This window comes from Bos javanicus, chromosome 19 (genome assembly GCF_032452875.1).
Source record: "Bos javanicus breed banteng chromosome 19, ARS-OSU_banteng_1.0, whole genome shotgun sequence".
Lineage (NCBI taxonomy): Eukaryota > Metazoa > Chordata > Mammalia > Artiodactyla > Bovidae > Bos > Bos javanicus.
Genome location: NC_083886.1, coordinates 48,761,626 through 48,782,527, shown reverse-complemented (window position 1 = coordinate 48,782,527; position 20,902 = coordinate 48,761,626). Strand labels below are relative to the sequence as shown.

General features: G+C 42.2%; 1 long non-coding RNA gene and 2 other non-coding genes across 3 annotated transcripts in view; 2 read left to right on the top strand and 1 right to left on the bottom strand.

Annotated features, from left to right (window-relative positions):
• The window catches only part of LOC133231623 (uncharacterized), an 81,319-nt gene that overhangs the window by 28,062 nt on the left and 32,355 nt on the right, over positions 1–20,902 (top strand). The window lies entirely within an intron of this gene.
• On the bottom strand, positions 17,019–17,090 carry TRNAC-GCA (transfer RNA cysteine (anticodon GCA)). The gene has a single exon. It is a non-coding gene; the product is annotated as a tRNA-Cys (tRNA).
• TRNAW-CCA (transfer RNA tryptophan (anticodon CCA)) lies at positions 18,942–19,015 on the top strand. The gene has a single exon. It is a non-coding gene; the product is annotated as a tRNA-Trp (tRNA).

The following is a 20,902-nucleotide window of genomic DNA, read 5'->3' as shown; positions in this document are numbered from 1 at the left end:
ATTTGGTATTCAATTGTTTTCACTTGGGCACTTTCCCAGACTAGATAAAGCCTCTCCATTCCATCCTACCCCTCCTCCACCCTAAAATTCCCTGAACCCTAGGTGTGGCAGGCTTGCTTTTGTTCAGGATGAAATAGGGCAAGAACTTTCAGGTAGATAAGGAAAGTACCCTTTCAGTTTCTTGCCTGCTGACGTCATGCCTGTGTTCTCTTGGCTTCAGTGTGGAAATGAGAATTTCCACAATTTTAGAGGGAGTGTCTGTTACTGTTCATCACGAGCTGAATAATTATTTAGGTTCTTGACCTCTTTACATGATCTGGATTTCCATGCCTGTGAGATATGAATCGAGCTGAGGACTTTATGAGAAAGAGGTTTTTTTTTTTTTTTTTTTTTTTTTGCAGAGTTTTCATTTTACTCATAACCTAGTTTTAGACTGGAGATGTGGGTGGTGCGTATTCAGGCCCTTCATGAGGCATTACACAATCTATTTGAGTTATACAAAGTGGATAGAAAAGTGCCTATAACCCATTTTTTAAAATGTGTTTCATAATAGACTCGAAAACCCTAGAAAATTCTTCAGGGCGTGGAATTCTTGACATTGTTTCTTGATGGAAGAGAAGAATTCTCAAATAATTGTAAATACTCACTGCTTCTATAGTTCACAGGGTAGAAGGGGGGAAGGAGGTTAAGTGCGACAGACTGAGGGTATAGGGGAGGCTTTGCCCCCTGGGACTCATCAACCACTTATTGGTTCAAAGGCCTGAACCCTAGACCTAGACGAGAATCCCATGTTCGACTAGAATCCCATATTTGGTGGACCGCAGTTAGTATAACTATTAGATTTATCATAACAGATTTTCACTGGAAAATTTCACTAAGGGTAATAGAAGTAATGAATGAAATCTGAAACTTAATTTGGAAGCCCCTCATGCCCCCTAAGAAAAATGAAAAAATGGCTTTTCATTAAGATAAAAGCAAACATTAAGATCTTCTCTTTCCCTGTCTCTCCAGAATTTTTACAGGAAATTTATTTTCTATGCTTTCATCATCATGAATCATATTTTGAGAGCTCATAAGATCTGTAGCAATGTCATTAGGCAATTGGGGAAATTATGTAGAGGTTTATGAGTCATAATGGTCCCAGATTTCAAAGATCGTATCTTGTACTAATTTATTAAATGTTGAGTACCTGCTATGTGCTAGGCACCCTTTTAGTGTGTATGGCAAAACTACCCTTTTCGTAGTGTAGGGTGTTTGGCAAAACACAAGACAGACGAGGCTCCAGCTCTCGCAGAGCTTGCGTTCTAATGTGTATGGACTCACACAAAGCAATGAAGCATCAAGTAGTAATAAGCACTCTGTGCGTGTGGGTGCATGCCTGCGCGCTCAGTCATGTCCAGCTCTCTATGGCCCCATGGACTGTAACCTACCAGGCTCCTCCATCCATGGAATTTTCCAGGCAAGACTACTGGAGTGGGTTGCCATTTCCTACTCCAGGGGTTCTTCCCAACCCAGGGATTGAACCCATGTCTCTTGCATGTCCTACGTTGGCAGGCGGATTCTTTACCATTAGCACCACCGGGGAAGCCCCAGTAAGTGCTAATATCAAATAATTTAGGATAGGGTGATAGCAGATGAGTGAATGTTTTCAATTGGGTGATATGGGAAGGCCATTCTGAGAAGGTGACATTTGTTTTTTGTTGTTGTTTTAATTTCATTTTGGCTATGCTGGGTCTTCATTGCTGTGCACAGGCTCTCTCTAGTTGCCATGAGTCGGGGCTACTCCTTGTGGCAGTGCCCTGGCTTTCCATTGTTGTGGCCTCTCGTTTTGGGGTGCCCTTCAGCATATGGGATCCTCCCAGACTAGGGAGTGAACTTGTGTCCCCTGCATTGGCAGTAGATTCTTAACCACTGGACCGCCAAGGAAGTCCACAGAAAGTGACATATGAATTGAGACCCGAGTATTGGAAGAAGTCAGCAATGGAAGATCAAGGGAGTTGATAATCTAGGGAGAGGGAGCAAATAATACAGAAGTTCCAAACCTTAACCTGCACAAGGAACAGAAAGACAGTATGGCTAGGGCTTGGAGAGCAGCAGCAGGAGTGATCTGGTCAGAGGGAGGATGAGAACCCTAGCAATATAGAGCCACGAAAGCCAGAATTTATACTAACCATGATGGAATGACATTGAAGGGTTTTGAGCAGAGGAATGATATTACTTGAGTATAAAAAGATTACTTTGGTTACCACATGGAGAATGGATTATATAAACTGTCTATAATAATTTCAGTAAGAGATAGTGATGGCTTGGATCAGGATCAAAATGGAGCAAAGCAGATAGGTTTGGGATGTGTTTGAGGTAGAGTAGATAGCTCTTGGTGGTGGGTTCAAGGTGGGGGGAGGAGAAAATGGATGATCCCCCCAGGCTCTCTGGGCTCCTGTTAGAGCTTTTTGCCAGATAAGGAGGGGCTTCAGGCTGGAAGAGGCATTGATCTGGCTGGGGAAAAGAGATTTTGCCTTCAGTTCAGTTCAGTCGCTCAGTCGTGCCCGACTATTTGTGACCCCGTGAATCGCAGCATGCCAGGCCTCCCTGTCCATCACCAACTCCTGGAGTTCACTCAAACTCTTGCCCATCGAGTCAGTGATGCCATCCAGCCATCTCATCCTCTGTCGTCCCATTCTCCTCCTGCCCTCAATCCCTCCCAGCATCAGGGTCTTTTCCAATGAGTCAACTCTTCACATGAGGCGGCCAAAGTATTGAAGTTTCAGCTATAGCATCAGTCCTTCCAATGAACACCCAGGACTGATCTCCTTTAGGATGGACTGGTTACCTCCTTGCAGTCCACGGGACTCTCAAGAGTCTTCTCCAACACCACAGTTCAAAAGCATCAATTCTTCGGCACTCAGCTTTCTTCACTGTTCAACTCTCACATCCATACATGACCACTGGAAAAACCATAGCCTTGACTAGATGGACCTTTGTTGGCAAAGTAATATCTCTGCTTTTTAATATGCTATCTAGGTTGGTCATAACTTTCCTTCCAAGGAGTAAGCGTCTTTTAATTTCATGGCTGCAGTCACCATCTGTAGTGATTTTGGAGCCCAAAAAAATACAGTCTGACACCGTGTCCACTGTTTCCCCATCTATTTCCCATGAAGTGATGGGACCAGATGCCATGATCTTAGTTTTCATGAATGTTGAGCTTTTAGACAACTTTTTCACTCTCCTCTTTCACTTCCATCAAGAGGCTTTTTAGTTCCTCTTTACTTTCTGCCATAAGGGTGGTGTCATCTGCATATCTGAGGTTATTGATATTTCTCCTGGCCATCTTGATTCCAGCTTGTGCTTCTTCCAGCCCAGCGTTCCTCATGATGTACTCTGCATATAAGTTAAATAAGCAGGGTGACAATATACAGCCTTGACGTACTCATTTTCCTATTTGGAACCAGTCTGTTGTTTCACGTCCAGTTCTAACTGTTGCTTCCTGACCTGCATATAGGTTTCTCAAGAGGCAGGTTTTGCCTTGGGAGCATGTTAATTTGGAAATTAAACATCCAAATTAGGTGTGAAGTAGGCAGGGGTCACAAAGAGTTGGACATGACTGAGCAGGCACACAGACAGCTGGTTAAGAAGGTTGGAGCAGGAAATACATATTTGGGAGATGTCAGCATAGAGGGTAAGCAAGAGCCAATGAAGTGGGTTGAAGAGAAAATGAAAAGGTGAGAAATGAAGACAGTAGCTACAGACAGCTTTTTTTAAGGTGGCACTGTAAGTGGAGAATAGAGAAATACAGTTGCAAGAGCATGAGGGGTCAAGGACTATTTTCTTAAAAATAGTTTATATGAATATATATGCATATATATATACTTGTGTATATATATACTTTTTTAAGTTCTCATGCTCAGTCGTTTCAGTTCTGTCTGACTCTGTGAACCTCTGGATCGTAGCCTGCCAGGTTCTTCTGTCCATGGGATTCTCCAGGCAAGAATACTGAAGTGGGTGGCCATGCTCTCCTCCAGGGGATCTTCCTGACCTGGAGATCAAACCCGCGTCTCTTGGATCTCCTGCATTGCAGACAGATTCCTTACTGCTAAGGCACTGGGAAAGCCTATATATTTTCAGATGAGAGTACTAAACCGTGTAAGCTGATGGGAATGATGCTGGACAGAGGGGAGAATTATAGTCTAAGAGGTCACCTTTTCCATCTCCTCCAAGCATAGACCCAAATAGAGAGGACAATTTGGAAAGACTAAAAGCATAATTTACATTTGTTATGTATATATTTCAGGCTTTGGGAGAGCAGCGGGACAGAAAGAGAAGAGAAGCTTGGAGAAAAGGGAATTAGGAAAGGCAAGAGAAGAAAGAAATATGATTTTTAAAAATAATACAGAGTTAGAAAATATATCTGTGGGACCTGGAGAAGGGGGCTGAGAAATGAATGAGTTATACTTCTACCCTCTAGAGACACATTTTTCTAGGAGATAGCACTTCCATTGCCCACCAGAGTCTTTCTGCCCTAGGGAGGGCATCAGTTAAGAATGCTGCCGACATTCAGAGTTCCCTGGCGGTCCAGAGGTTAAGACTTTGTCTTCCAATGCTGGAGATGTAGGTTTGATCCCTGGTTAGAGAGCTAAGATCCCATATGCCTCATGACCAAAACATAAAACATATACGCAATATTGTAACAACTTCAATAAAGACTTTAAAAACGGTTGACATCCAAAAAAACCTCTTAATAAAAAAAATTCTCAGTGCTTCCAATACAGGGGATGCATGTTCAATCCCTGGACTGGGAACTAAGATCCCACATGCTGTGCAGTGCAGCCAAAAAAAAAAAAAAATTTTTTTTTAGGAAGAATGGTGCCGACATAAACTCCTGGCTCTAGTTCTTGCTGGAAGGGAGCAAGTTATGGAAATTCTTTGTGCCTTGGTTTCCTTACCTGAAACATAAGCTCAGAAGTGCTTGCCTTGTGAGGTTAATGTGTGAATTGAAAAATGAAACTATTCTTGCAAAGCACATGGCAAACTCATTCTCCTTCTAGACACCTCTGAGCCTTTGAGCAGATCCTGCCTTAGGTCCCTTGAGGCCAGGGAACATGTCTTGTCTTTTAATTTTCCAGGGCATTTTATATATATAGCCCTAACCGTAAGTGAATTTTGAATGCTTGCCCTTTCCCCCCTTCTTTTCTTTCCCTTTCCTTCTTCTGTGCGAAACCCCGTCTCGTGCTGCTCACCCGCCTACCTCATATCCCTTTATACTTGCATTTTTGGTCTGTAGAGTGTTCTGTTGGATGTAGAATCACAAAAAGGTAGGACTTTGGCTTTATTCTATCTTCCCTCCCAAAGCCAGAAAGATTTCAAGTTGAACACCTTGATTTAAAAATGAAAAGTTTATGCCAACACTAAATTTATCTTTTATTGCAGCATGTATAATTTCTTTTCCTGATCTAGTTGATCAGCGCCACAAAGATTGGTTCCCAAGAAACTCTCTGACCCAAGATCGAGCACAGCCCAACATCGGTTTCTGACATTCTTAGTCTGTTTTATTATGAAATATTTCAGTCAGAGGGAACAATAGAAGTAAAAGCAAAATATACAAACATAGACATTTCATCAAGTTTAAACTGCCTATATCCCCACTCTCCCCATAAGTAATCTCTGTCTTGAAATTTGTACTTAGCTTTTATGAAATAGTATGTTTTTTTTAATTTTTATTTTTTTATTGGACTGTAGTTGATTTACAATGCTGTGTTTCAGGTGAACAGCGAAGCAATTCAGTCATTACATATACATATATCTATTCTTTTTCAAATTTTTTTCCCATTTAGGTTATTATAGAATATTGAGCAGAGTTTCCCATGCTATACAGTAGATCCTTGCTGGTTATCTATTTTAAATATAGTCATGTGTACATGTCAATCTCAAACTCCCAACTTGTCTGTCTCCCCCACCTTTCCCCTTTGGTAACCATAAATTTGTTTCATATTCAGATATTTATCCTTGATTTCGTATGTACGAGTCCGTATCAAGTTCTGCTTTCCTCAGGTTTCTGATGTGAACATACAGTAGGATCTCAAAGTTTGTTGAAAGAATAAAGCTTGCTTGCTTGAGAATAGGAAATCGGTCTTTTCCTTCCTTTTCTGTTACTCTTCCCAAAGTCTGTCTCACATACTTGGTGATCTTGGATGGTAAAATAGATGCTTAACAACTTAATGACCAGAGATATATTAATCCATCTTTTGTTACCCAGTATTATTGACCAGAGATGTTTCAATGTTCACTTACATAACAAACAGCTGGCCACAGGCATTAGTTTCTGCAAAAATCCACCAATCAATAATATGTTTTAATTACTGTTACCCTATATAAAATTTATGAAGTACATCATAGCTATCCAACCAATTCTCATGGGCTCTGCCTCTAATAGAGGCAGAATGTAATACCATAAAGTTAAGTAATAAAATCACCTATGTATAGAGGGAGAGTGCTCAGTTGATTCTGACTCTTTGGGGCCCCATGGACTGTAGCTAGGCAGGCTCCTCTGTCCATGGAATTTTCCAGTCAAGAATACAGGAGTAGTGTGCTATTTCCTACTCCAGGGGACCTTCCCGACCCAGGGATCAAACCCTTGTCTCTTGCATCTCCTGAATTGGCAGGTGGATTCTTCACCACTAGTGCCACCTGGGAAGCCCCCACAAATTATTCAGTTGAGTTTCGGGCATGTTGAAAATCCTTTTAGTTGCTGTTTGTGGCTATTCGGTATCTGTCTTTACCCACCGGAGAGCATGTTGTCTTAGACTCCACTAATGAGAGGCACTTGCATGAGACCTGGTAGGGAAGAGGAGACGCCACTGTCTTCTAGAGGCTGTGTGCTTAGTTACTCAGTCATTCATGTCTGACTCTTTGTGACCCCATGGACTGGGGCTTGCCAGGTTCCTCTGTCCATAGGGATTCTTCAGCCAAGAATAGTGGAGGGGGTTGCCATGCCCTCCTCCAAGGAATCTTCCCAACCCAGGGGTTGAGCCCAGGTCTCCTGCATTGCAGGCAGATTCTTTTCCATCTGAGCCACCAGGGAAGCCCCTTCCAGAGGCAGTTATGGGCAAAAGTATGGGCAGCAGCAGATGGAATGGCCGACTTGGGATTCTGCCTACAGCTTTCGGGCGGGTGGTCTGAGAATCCTCCCATTGCTTTACAGGCAGCTGAGATGGCAGTAAGTGCATAATGGCAGTAGCTTCCTTATGATCCCTGTACTTCTAGACTTCCTGAAAGAGATTCTAACCACCATCTTTCCTGCAGCTTTCCCAGAGTCATGAAAGCCTCTAATTCCCTGCATTAAACCCCTTCCTATTTGAAATACCTGGAGTGCTGACTGTTTTCCTGATGGTACCATGACAGATAATGATAGGACTTAGTCCACAAGCTTCTAGGAAACTCTAGAAGAATAGCACTTGATATGGTAATAGATGTTCCCCAAGCCGCTTAGACCAGTTGTGATGGGACCATTGGAATTGATGGGCCCTTGACACTGGGAATGAAAGCTCTTCAAGTTGTCACCCAAACCTATGCTTGTGGGATCTACAGAAACAGGGCTTATGGTAAAAATGAAATAATTAACATTGAGTTTGTAAAATGTGTAGAACCTACTGAGACAGAAGAAGTGCAATGGAATGAATTGTCTTATTAATTTATTTTTTTATTACGTATTGTTTTATTACATATTGGGTTGGCCAAAAAGTTCATTTGAATGTTATGGGAAAACCTGAATGAACTTTTTGGCCAATTCATACATTCTATGCAGTTACATATATCTGAAAAACACACAATAAACAGAATACAGGCCACAGAGTTAGGTGGCTGAGGGATGGGGTTTGGGGAAAGATTCATTTTCTACTACATATGCTCTTGTCCTTTCTGAACTTTATGTTGTGTACATGCATTTTCTACTCCAAAAGCATATTTATGTTTAATAGCAACAGTTGTATACTGGCTTTTGTGTAGTGATTTTACAGTCATCAGAGTTTTTAAAAAATCATAAACTCTAACCATGTAAAATGTTGACCATGAAATGAAAAGACAACAATCTGTATCCACTGCTTATGGAACTTTGTAGAACTGCTTTCAGGGAATTAGAAAGGGTGTCAATTTGGTTTAGTAAATGTTTAGTAAAGTTAGAAATGCACAAACTCGATCATCATCAAGTCCTATTCTATGTACATACTCTGGAGAAAAACTCATACATCAGGAGAAAGGTACAAAGATGTTCATTACAGTATTGTTTATAATAGAAGAACTGGAATCACAAACGTCATTATTAGGAAGTAAATTGATAAAAAATAAAATACTATGGAGTGGAATCTAAAGTGTGACACAGATGAACTTATTTATGAAATAGACACATAAGTATAAAGATTCACTTTGCTGTACGCCTCAAACTAACACAACATTGTACATCAACGATACTCAAAAAAAAAATAATAAACAATTTAAATGGCCTAACTCTATAAATGTCAGCATGGATAGTTCTCAAAAATGTATTCTTGAGAAAATAAAGGAGCTGCTGAGCCACACATACAATGTGGCAGCATTGAGGTAAATTCTAAAACACATACTAAATGTGTTTTTGAAAAGGGGGGAGCTATAAGAGTTCATAACTAATTCACGAGAGCGGTGGTCTCTGTTAAGAGAGATGTAAAACAATAGACTTCATTCTTACTTTTTCTTTTCTAAAATTATGAATCAAAATGATCCAGTATCCTCTTTTTTTTCATTCTGGTAGTAGATGTAGTTTTATATTATCTGTACTTTTCTATGATCCTTCTCAAAATAATAATCTCTTATTCCTGATCTCCCACTCATTCCCCAACCAGCTACAGTCTGGATTGTGTCTTGCATCCATCAGGATCCCAGCAGGAAACAAAAGGTACACTCAAATTGGTTAACATTAGCGGGTTTATATAAGAATTTTGGAGAAGGAAATGGCAATCCACTCCTGCACTCTTGCCTGGAAAATCCCATGGACGGAGGAGCCTGATAGGCCACAGTCCATGGGGTTGCAAAGAGTCAGACACAACTGAGAGACTTCACTTTCACTTTCATATAAGGATTATTTACAAAGATGCTGACAGGATATAGGGAAGCCAAGTATGGCGCCCCAGGGGCTGGTAACAGCAGGAAGCTGTCACTGTCCTGAAGGAAAAGGTAAAGGAGCCTTTATAGGAGCAGAGCTTGAGAGAGTACTATGCGGAGAGGACCACACAATAGGAGTAGTGATCTTTATCAGAGAGTGAGGCCAGTCTCTGGTGACCCTCCTCAAACTGGAACTGGAGAGATTATGGACCTCCACCTTCCTCTCCTCTCTCCCTCTGATTTCCTGTCAATGCTTTCCTTTGGCCAAGCCCAGCCTGAAACTGTGGAGCCAGGAAATCCACTGATGCTGCCCATACAGGTCAACCCCCCAGGGCTCAGAGCAGGGACAAACCGAAGGTATCCACAGGCGCCACCATGTCTCACCAAGTTTGCCAATGCCTGCTAATAGTCAGATCCAGGAGATGCTTCAGATGTTGTTAAACTTAGCTTCTTGGTTGTAACTTACAGTTGACTTGTTCTCTTCCTTTTTACTCTGTTCTTATACTCTGTTTCCCAACTAATTCAAATGGGTCCTTGCTAGTCTTGTTCATTGGAAACAAGATTACCCCTCTCAAGTGTTAGAATTCTCCATGTTTCCTTTTCTGATGCTTTGCTCTCATTCAGTCACTCCATGCATGTAATTTGCGACTCTTGGCTGATTCAAGACTGAATCTTTTGTCTCTAGCCAAGAACTTTCATCTCAATTCCAGACTTATTTATTGACAGCAACATGGGACTGTCTCATTGGCTTCTCAAAGTCAGCATGGGAAAGCCAAACACATCCGCTTCTCCTATAGACCTGCCCCTTATGGTTCCCACCAAGTGAATGGCCCTGCCAATGGTCCAGGCAGAAACCCTGAAATCTCCTTCCTCTAATTCCTTACCTTCCACATAGTGTCCGCTTCTCTTTACCTTGAAGTGGAGACTGGGTCAAAGAAGAGCTCAAGTGCAGAAATGATGAGCTTTTAATTGGATTTGTCCTGGAGGAATGACAGAGCTGGGAGAATAAGACCCGAACCAGGATATCCAATCTAAGCGGCTTCTCAACTGTGTTGAGCATCAGATTTTTCTGGGTACCTGGGCCTCACCTGAAACCAATTAATCCAAGACTCTGGTGTTAAGAACTTAGAGAAGACACAGCTCCCATGTGTCTCCTCTAATTCTGATTCTCTACTACATCACTTCTGAAACCAAATGTGTAGATTTTCCATACTGCAAACAATTCTGTGATACCAGCTGATTGTCCTACGATTTAACTTAACTCTGACACTGGAGATAGTGGCAGACACCAAGGGGTGCAGGCTTAGTCCTACAAGCGGCCTCCCCTACGTCAGGCACCAAGTGCAAACCCAGGTTTTCACCTGTGCTTCTGTCAGACAGGCTATAAATCTGAGCTTCCCAGGCTCCCGTCCTCCGATTTGCTTACTTTGCTAGCTTGCCTCACAGAAGTCAGGAAACAAGTGTACTTACTAGATGACCAGTTTATTACAAAGGACATTAAAGGATATGAATAACCAGATGAAGACATACGTAGGGAAGGGTCTGGGAGGGTCCTGAGCACAGGAGCTTCTGTCCCAGTCGCGTTTCGGATGCGCCAATTTCCCAGCACGTGGGTGACTGCTTGTTCATCAGCCTGGAAGCTCTCCAAATCCTGTCCTTCTGGGTTTTTATAGGAGGCTCATTACATAGCTACGTTTTGATTATAGGTCATCGGTGAGTGTGTTGCAGGAAGGGGACCCCTTCCAGGGCCCAAAAGTGGGCTCTTATCTAACACTCAGAAATGAAATGTCCAAGGAGACACAAGTGCTGACAGAGCAAGAGCCTTTGCTGGGAAGAGGCACCTGCGAGGAGAGCAGCAGGGTAAGGGAACCCAGGAGGACTGCTCTGCCGTGCGGCTTGCAGTCTCAGGTTTTATGGTGATGGGGTTAGTTTCCGGGTTGTCTCTGGCCAATCGTTCTGACCCGAGGTCCTTCCTGGTGACGCATGCATCGCTCAGACAAGATGGATTCCAGCGAGGAGGATTCTGGGAGGTTGGTAGGACATATGGACAGGTATCTGTCTCCTCTCTCCTTTTGACCTTCCCTGAATTCTTTCCATAGGTGGTAGCTTCTTATTTCCACATTCCTTCCCAGGACCTCCTGTTGTAAGACAACTCATGCAAGTGGCTACTAGCTGACCAGGGCAAGTGGTGTCAGTCAGTGGTTTCCCCTAACAACTGGACTCAATCTCAGGAGCTCCCTGCTCCCCAGAGATGGGGGTGGGGGCCTGGGGTGTGGAACTATAAGCCCCACTCCTCTAAAAGTGATCGGTTCCCCTGGCAGCCAGCCCCAGCCTCTGGAGCCTTCCAAAAATTACCTCATTAACATAAACTTAGAGAGGTTGATAGGGGCTTGTTATGAATAACAAAAGACACCCATTTCACCTTTCTGCTTTAGCCTAAAGCTATTTCAAGAACTGAGCATAAAGCTAGATAGTGTAACAAAAGAAGCCCCTATGGTTCTTCACAAGGGTTTTAGGAACTATGTGCTAGAACAGTGGACAAAGGCCAAATATATATTTCTTATTGTAAATCACAATATCACAGGAATGAACTCTGTCTCTCCCACACTAACCCCCCGCCCCCACCCAACAAATTCATATATTGAAGCGCTAACCTGCAATGCAATGTGACTGTATTTGGAGAGAAAACCTTTCAGGAGGTATTAAGGTTAAATGAGGTCATAAGAATAAAGCCCTAGGACTGGTATGCTTATAAGAAAAAAAAAACCCCTGCTGTATAGCATAGGGAGCTCAGCTCTGTGTTCTGTGATGACCTGGGTGGGTGGGATGGGAGGGGGATGGGTTGGGAGAGAGGCTTAAGAGAGAAGGGGTATATGTATACATATGACCAATTCACTTAGTTGTACAGCAGAAACTAACATAATGTTGTAAGGCAACTATACCCCAATTAAAAAAAAAAACAAACACCAGAGTTCCCACGCACTCCCGCCCAGCGCATGCACAGAGGAGAGGCCACGTGAGGACTCATGAAGGGGGTCCTTTGCAAACCTTGGAGAGGCTGCACCAGAAACCAACCCTGACAGCACCTTAATTTTGGACTTTGGGCCTCCAGAACTGAGTAAACTGAATCTTTGTTTAAGCCACCCCATCTGTGGTATTTTGTTATGACATCCCAAGCAAACTAAAATACCTGGTCGAGAGTCTAGACAGGGATCTTTCTCATAAACTCCCTGAGTGATTCTAATGCACAAGCCAGGTTGGAGAAGCACTGAGCCAGACAGAAAACTGGAGATACCTATAAAAAGACAAATGTGGTGACTAACCAGGGAGGCCAAGGAGGAGGAGCAGCCCAGATAAAGGAAAGCCAGCCTCTGGGAGGCCTTTAACATCTCGACACAGTTTCAGCTTGGGCTTCCACTGGCACAGCAGAGTAATTAAGGGGATCAGGGTAGAGTGGCCAAGCCCTCAGCAGTCATCAGCTCCTGATAATTCCACCTCCTATTTTCCAGTTCTGCCTCCTCATCTCCATCAGCACTGTCCCTTTCCTCCTCTGCTCCAGGATGGGGGTTGGCAAACCATGACCTGTGGGCCAAGTCTGGCCAGCCATCTGATTGTTTTTGTTGTTGTTTCTTTTTAAGTGTTATTGAAGTATAGTTGATTTACAGTGTTCCATTAATTTCTGCTATGCAGCAAAGTGATTGATTTATCCATATATATACTTTTTCATATTCTTTTCCTTACGGTTTATCACAGGGTATTGAATATAGTTCTCTGTACTATACAGAGAACTGTTGTTTATCTTGTTGTTTATCCATTCTATATATAATAATTTGTATCTGCTGATTCCAAACTCCCAATACTTCTCTCCCCCTCGGCAACCACAAATCTGTTCTCTTTATCTGTGAGTCTGTTTTGCTGATAGGTTCATTTGTATCCTATTTTAGATTCTGCATATAAGTGATATCATATGGTATTTGTCTTTCTCTTTCTGACTTACTTGGCTTAGTATGATAATCTCTAGGTCCATCCAAGTTGCTGCAAATGGCATTATTTCATTCTTTTTAATGGCTAAGTAATATTCCATTGTATATATCACATCTTCATTATCCATTCATCTGTTGATGGATATTTGGGTTGGCTATTATAAATAGTGTCTTGGCTATTATAAATAGTGCTGCTATGAACATAGGGGTGCATGTATCTTTTCAAATTATAGTTTTGTCTGGGTATATGCCCAGCACTGGAAATGCTGGACATGGCAAATCTATTTTTAGTTTTATGAGGAGCCTTAATACTATTTTCCATAGTGGATGCACCAACTTCCATTCCCACAAACAGTGTAAGAGAGTTCCTTTCTCCCACAGCTGTTCCAGCATTTATTATTTGTAGACTTTTTGATGATGGCCATTCTGACTGACGTGAGGTGATCCCTCATTGTCATTTTGATTTGCATTTCTCTAATATTAGCGATGATGAACATCTTTTCATGTGCCTATTGGCCCTTACGTCTTTTTTAGAGAAACTAGGTCTTCTGCCCATTTTTTGATTGGGTTGTTTGTTTTTTTTGCTTTTGAATTGTATGAGCTATTTGTATATTTTGAAAATTATGTCACATCAATTGCAAATTTTCTTCCAAGCTTGCAGGTTGTCTTCTCATTTTGTTCATGGTTTCCTTTTTGTGCAAAAGCTTATGAGCTTAAGTCCCATTTGTTTGTTTTTGCTTTTATTTCTATTTATGTCAGAGAATGTTTTGCCTATGTTCTCTTCTAGGAGCTTTGTGGTGTCTTATATTTAAGTCTTTAAGACATTTTGAGTTTATTTTTGTATGATGTGAGAGTGTGTTCTAACTTCATTGATTTGCATGCAGCCGTCCAAGCTTCCCAGTACTGCCTGAAGAGACTGTCTTTTCTCCATTGTATATTCTTGCCTCCTTTGTCAAAGATTAATTGTCCATAGGTGTGTAAGTTTATTTCTGGGCTCTCTATTCTATTCCACTGATCCGTATGTCAGTTTTATGCCAATATTATGCTATTTTGATTACTATAGCATTGTGGTATTGTCTGAAGTCTCAGAGGGTTATGCGTCCTGCTTTGTACTTTTTCATCAGGATTTCTTTGGCAATCCTGGGTCTTTTCTGGTTTCATATAAAGTTTAGGATTATTTGCTCTAGTTCTGTAAACTAAAAAAGTCATGGGTATTTTGATAGGAATTGCATTAAATCTGTAGATTGCTTTGGGTAGTATGCCTATTTTAACAGTAGTATTTCATCCAATCCAAGAGCATGGGATAGCTTTCCATTTCTTCGAATAATCTTCCATTTCCTTTATTAATGGTTTGTAGTTCTTAGCATATAAGTTTTTACCTCCTTGAGGTTTACATTCTTATTTTATTTTTCTTGATGGGATTTTTAAAAAGATTGTTTACATTCCTTTTCTGATATTTCATTGTTAGTGTAACGAAATGAAACTCATTTCTATATGTTAATCTTGGATCCTGCTACCTTGCTGAATTCATTTATTAGTTCTAGTAGTTTTTGTCTGGAGTCTTTAGGGTTTTCTATGTATAGTATCTTGTCATCCCTACCAATCTGAATACCTTTTATTTCTTGTCCAATTGCTGTGGCTAGGACTTCCAGTACTATGTTGAAGAGAAGTGATGAGAGTGGGCATCCTTGTCTTGCTCCAGATTTTAGTGAGAAGGCTTTCAGTTTTTCACTGTTGAATATTATATTGGCTGTGTGTTTGTCATAGTTTTTATTATGTTGAGATATGTTCCCTCTATACCCAGTTCCATAAGAGTTTTTAGCATGAATGGCTGTTGAATTTTTATCCAATGCTTTTTCTGCATCTGTTGAGATGATCAGGTGGTTTTGCCTTTTCTTTTGTTGATGTGGTGTATCATATGGATTTTTCATACACTGAACCATCCTTGTGACCCTGGGGTGGTCCAACTTGGTTGTGGTGTATGATCTTTCTTATGTATTGTTAGATTTGATCATTTTTTTTTGAATTTTTGCCTCTATATTTATCAAAGATATTGGCCTGTAGTTTTCTTCTTTTAGTGGTGTCTTTGGTTTTGATATCAAGGTGATGGTCAACCACCTGTTTTTATAAAGTTTTATTGGAGAACAGTCACAACTGTTTTTGTACGGTTGAAACCTATATGCAGGTCAGGAACCAACAGTTAGAAATGGACACAGAAGAACAGACTGGTTCCAAATAGGAAAAGGAGTACGTCAAGGCTATATATTGTCACCCTGCTTATTTAATTTACATGCAGAGTACATCATGAGAAACGCTGGGCTGGAAGAAGCACAAGCTGGAATCAGGATTGCCAGGAGAAATATCAATAACCTCAGATATGCAGATGACACCACCCTTATAGCAGAAAGTGAAGAGGAACTAGAAAGCCTCTTGATGAAAGTGAAAGAGGAGAGTGAAAAAGTTGGCTTAAAGCTCAACATTCAGAAAACAAAGATCATGGCATCTGGTCCCATCACTTCATGGAAAATAGATGGGGAAACAGTGGACACAGTGTCAGACTTTATTTTTGGGGGCTCCAAAATCACCGCAGACGGTGACTGCAGTCATGAAATTAAAAGACGCTTACCCCTTGAAGGTTATGACCAACCTAGACAGCATATTCAAAAGCAGAGACATTACTTTGCCAACAAAGGTCCGTCTAGTCAAGGCTGTGGTTTTTCCTGTGATCATGTATGGATGGACTGTGAAGAAAGCTGAGCACCAAAGAATTGATGCTTTTGAACTGTGGTGTTGGAGAAGACTCTTGAGAGTCCCTTGGACTGCAAGGAGATCCAACCAGTCCATCCTGAAGGAGATCAGTCCTGGGTGTTTATTGGAGGGACTGATGCTAAAGCTGAAACTCCAATATTTTGGCCACCTTATGCAAAGAGCTGACTCATTGGAAAAGACCCTGATGCTGGGAGGGATTGGGGGCAGAAGGAGAAGGGGATGACAGAGGATGAGATGGCTGGATGGCATCACCGACTCAATGGACATAAGTTTGAGTAAACTCTGGGAGTTGGTGATGGACAAGGAGGCCTGGCGTTCTGAGATTCATGGGGTCACAAAGAGTCAGACACGACTGAGTGACTGAACTGATCTGATAGCTGTTTTTGCACTATGAGTATTTACAACAAAGACAATAGTAGCCTACAAAGCCTAAACTATTTTCTATTTGACCCATTACAGAAAAGCTTTGTGGACCCCTGTAGTAGATGATATACCCTAATGGTGGTGTAGAGGCCAGAGACCAGTCATTTATATATTAGTGTCTCATTGGTCCAAAATAATAGAAATCCTTCACAGTGTAACCAAGTTGGCATTTACTGAGCACCTACTATGTGCCAGACTCTATAGTGAGCAGTAGGAATACAATCCTAGACAAGAGAACCATATTGTCCTTGCACTCCAGCAAGAGGGAGCCCTACCGGGGGTTCCTCACTTTATGAAGTCACGCATATTACCAATACACAGACACAAATTTATGGGAGAATACATGGTGTTTCTGTCACTTGCACCCTCATGCTGAGCATTGGCAGAGCATGACCTCTAACTCTAAGCAATGATTCTTTGCAGCTTATTCAGATCCCGGGGAGATGATTCACTACATCCCTGACAGTATGTCCTCAAAATTCTAGATGACTTTGTCAGTATCACAGAGGTTTGTGGAATGCACCACTGCTGATGTTGGAGAAAAACACTTCTTTGGCACACAGGGAGAATTTGAGCAGTGGGAGGTCTCAGTGAAGTTGCTCAGTTGTGTCTGACTCTTTGTTACCCCATGGACTATAGCCCACCAGGCTCCTCCATCCATGGAATTTTCCAGGCAAGACTACTGGAGTGGGTTGCCATTTCCTTCTCCAGGGGATCTTCCCAACCCAGGGATTGAACCTGGGTCTCCTGCATTGCAGGCAGACACTTTACCATCTGAGCCACCAGGGAAGTCCCAGGTAAGATCAAGGCAAATTAAATATGTGCTCAAATCTACTTCCTTCCAGCAGTAGATTGTTGCAAAACGACATATGATTTTGCAGTGGGGCTGAGGGTCCATTTTCTTCTCTTAGTACCCTTCCAATTTATGGCTCTCAGAGTACTTATGAAATCATATGATATTAACTGTATTAAACCATTTGTATTATATTTGTGCATTTGTGGTCTAGACATACTATACAAAGAGTGATGCCAGTTCTGCACATTGTCAACTAATAGGCTTCGCACACTAGAATTGAACTCCTTTTATTTATGTATCTATTTAATAAGATTTCATCAAATCTTTACAAAATTAAATTTAACGTTTAACTTTAAACAGTTTCAATGTAAAATTTTGCCATTCACTATATGTTTTACTTTGCCTTTTTTTTTTTTTTTTTTTTTGCTGGTCTGTGCTGTGCATGGTATGGGATCTTATTTCCCCTACCAGGGATCAAACCTGGGCCCTCAGCAGTGAAAGTACAGTGTCCTAACCACTGGACTGCCAGGGAATTCCCTTATTTTGCCTTTTTAATGCATGGTTTTGAATAACTTAGAAGAAAAATAGCATATATAAAATCATGTTTTCCTCATTTTTACTTTACATTTTGGGTGTAAGTAATCCAAATTTTTTGTACTTTTAATACAATTTTATTTTTAATCCTTTAGATTATTACAAGCAATTGAACACACATTATGTGAAAACCTAGATTATAATAATATAACATGGTTTGGCCAAAATGAAGACAAAAATAAATTTATAAAATAATACAGTAGTTCATTTTCATTACTCAGATAAACATTGGTCCATCAGTGGAATACTCATTCACTCATAATTTAAAATTTTGCCAGCTTTTAATCACATCAAAACAGTACCTTGATATGTACTTTTCACCACATATGAAGGGATACTTGTCAGGGTAACAAGAGTTTAAAGGCTTTTTATTTAACTGTTTGCTAGCTTGTAGTTTATAATGCTTAATATTTAGGCAAATGATACATGGGAATTTATACTCTTGCCCCAGGGCCCTCAAATGGAGAAGCTGGTCTGTAAGACCCAATCTTTGTACTTAAGGAGCTCATAGTCTAAAGGGAGAGACTAGTAGGCCATTGTAATTGTTGTTGTAAAATAATAGAGTGCTAGAGAAATGTTTTCAGCGGATGGGATGTGGTCATGGAGGTCTTTCTGGAGGAAGCTATTTCTAGGCTTAGAGCTAAAGGATAAATTAGCTGTTAGCTAGGTCAAGAGCAGGAAGGAACAGAAATGGGAAAAGGACATGGGATGAGAGTTCCAGCCAGAAGGAACAGTGTATGGCAGGGGTAGTAAAACTGTCCTTTTTTTTTTTTTTCAAACTTTTTATTTTGTATTGGGGGAAAGCCGATCAACAGCATCGTGATAATCTCAAGTAAACAGGGAAGGGACTCAGCCATACGTATACCTGTATCCGTTCCCCCTCGTACTCCCCTTAGCAGCAGAGTTTTTCTATAAAGGATCAGATAGTAAATATTTAAGCCTTTGCAAGTCATGCAGTCTCTGTTGCAACTACTCAACTCTGCTGTTGTATGTAAAAATATGTTGCTATGTGTATTGTAGACAAAACATAAGTGTAGGGGTGTGGATGTGTTCCAACAAGACTTTATTTACAAAACAGGTAGCAGGCTCGAAGATCCTAGTTTGCCATTTCCTTAGTAAATGGGAAGGCCCAGAGTTGAGAGAAAGCTTATTTGAGGTGCTGAGAGTCCATTAAGATGGCTGGTGCAGAGAGGATGGGGTGGGAGCAGGGAGGGAGGAGTTTGAGGAGTTAAGAACAAGGCTACAGGGACTCCCCTGGTGGTCCAGTGGCTAAGACTTCATGCCTCCAATGCAGGGGGCCCAGGTTCAATTCCTGGCTGGGGAACTAGGTCCCACATCCTGCAACTAAGAGTTTGTGAGCTGCAGCTAAAAATCCTGCATGCCGCAACTGAGACCCGTGCAGCCAAATAAACAAAATGGAGTATTTTTTCGAATTTTATTTATTTGGCTGTGCTGGGTCTTCCATGCAGCGTGGGCTTTTCTCTAGTTGTGGTGAGCGGGGGCTACTCTCTAGTTGAGGCGCAAGGGCTTCTCATCGTGGTGTCTTCTCTTCTTGCGGAACCCAGGCTCTAGAGTGTGGAGGCTTCAGTAGTTGCGGTCCAGGGCCTTATTTGTCCTGCAGCATGTGGGATCTTCCTGCACCAGGGATCGAACACACATCTTCTGCACTGGCAGGTGGATTCTTTACCACTGACTCACAGGGAAGTCCAAAATAAAATAAATATTTTTTAAAAGAGAACAAAGCTGCAGAAAGTGGACGGGAGGAGTCTGGATGTGGAGACTGGAGAGGTTGCTGCCATACGTGTCCTGGGCTAAGGTAGTAGTGGGCAGAGGGAGTGAATGATTTGGGGAGACAGTCAGTGAGTGGTAATAGGTAGAGAGAGGGAGGGAGAGGGTCGAGGCCGACTACCAGACAGGCAGTGGGTAGATGGTGCTGGGGGAGGCAGGAGACCTGGGGGAAGCAGATTTGATGGGAAGGCAGGGTATCAGTGATGAGATCTCTTCCCTCAGGGTTCGTTCAGTGCTTGCCCCCCGACACCCACACACATATTTATATGCAGACTGGCTTTTTTGGTCAGAAATGTGGCTGGCAGTTTCTATGAAAATACAGTCTATGAACCCTGAGAAAGTTGAGGGAAGCTGAGCCTACAGAGCTAAATACCTTTGTAATGACAATCCTGGGGAATAATTACTATTGACAGGTTTTCTCTAGCCTCTGAGGACTGTAGGCTTTAGTTACTCTGGTTCCCTTTTATTCACAACTAATTTAATGACAGCGCAAGGACCTGGTATCTGCTAGTAACAGCAGCCAACTTGGTCAGGAAAGACAGCTTCACCCAGGCAGTAAATCTGGTCAACCAGATGGGCTGGCACTTGGAATGTAAAGTGTCCCAAGATGCTGGCTCCGGGGTGGGGATGGGGGCGTGGGGGATGCTGATATTGCTGTAGCTCCTCGCCAATAGGCACCCTGGGGTGGTGGGTGTCCTGTGTGAAGTGAGGGTGCATGAGGAGAGGGGGTGAGAGGAATAAGCTTGTTGAATACACCTGACGCATACCCTCACCGGGGTGGGTTAGCTGTAAACCTTGCTTATCAGGACAGAACAAGGGGGAGCGTTTGCATGGCTGAAACAATTAGAGATTTTCCAGATGTGAACTGATGGACTTGTGGCATTTGTCATCAGTCGGAAACACAGGCCACAGACCAGCTACCTTAGAACAGAAGCGGCTGGGGCACTTTGAAGAGCGGCGGCCCCAGTGACACAGTGGGAAGCAGGTGCCTTTTGGTGCCTCTTAGGCTCTTAGACTGGCGTTTCGTAGGCCTCCATCATCTCACCTGGATGACTGCCTCCCTGGTTCCCCTCTTGCCCTCTTCCAATCAGGCTGCCTGAGTGACCTTTTTAAAATGTAAATTGGATTTTGTCACTTCTCTGTTTAAAAGCCCTTCACGCTTTTCCACTGCATTTAGGAGAAAATCCAGACTCTTTATCACAGCCTGCAAGACTGCCCACTGTGGCCCAGGTCTCCCTCAGCAGTATTTCTCCTCTAGAATTCCTTCGGCTCAAGTACACTGGCTTTCTCTCAGTTCTTCCAGTACTCCACGCTCCCCACTCTAGGGTTCTTGTTGTTCAGTTGCTAAGTCACGTGTTATTCTTTGCGACCTCATGGACTACAGCACACCAGGCTTCCCTGTCCTTCACTATCTCCCGGACTT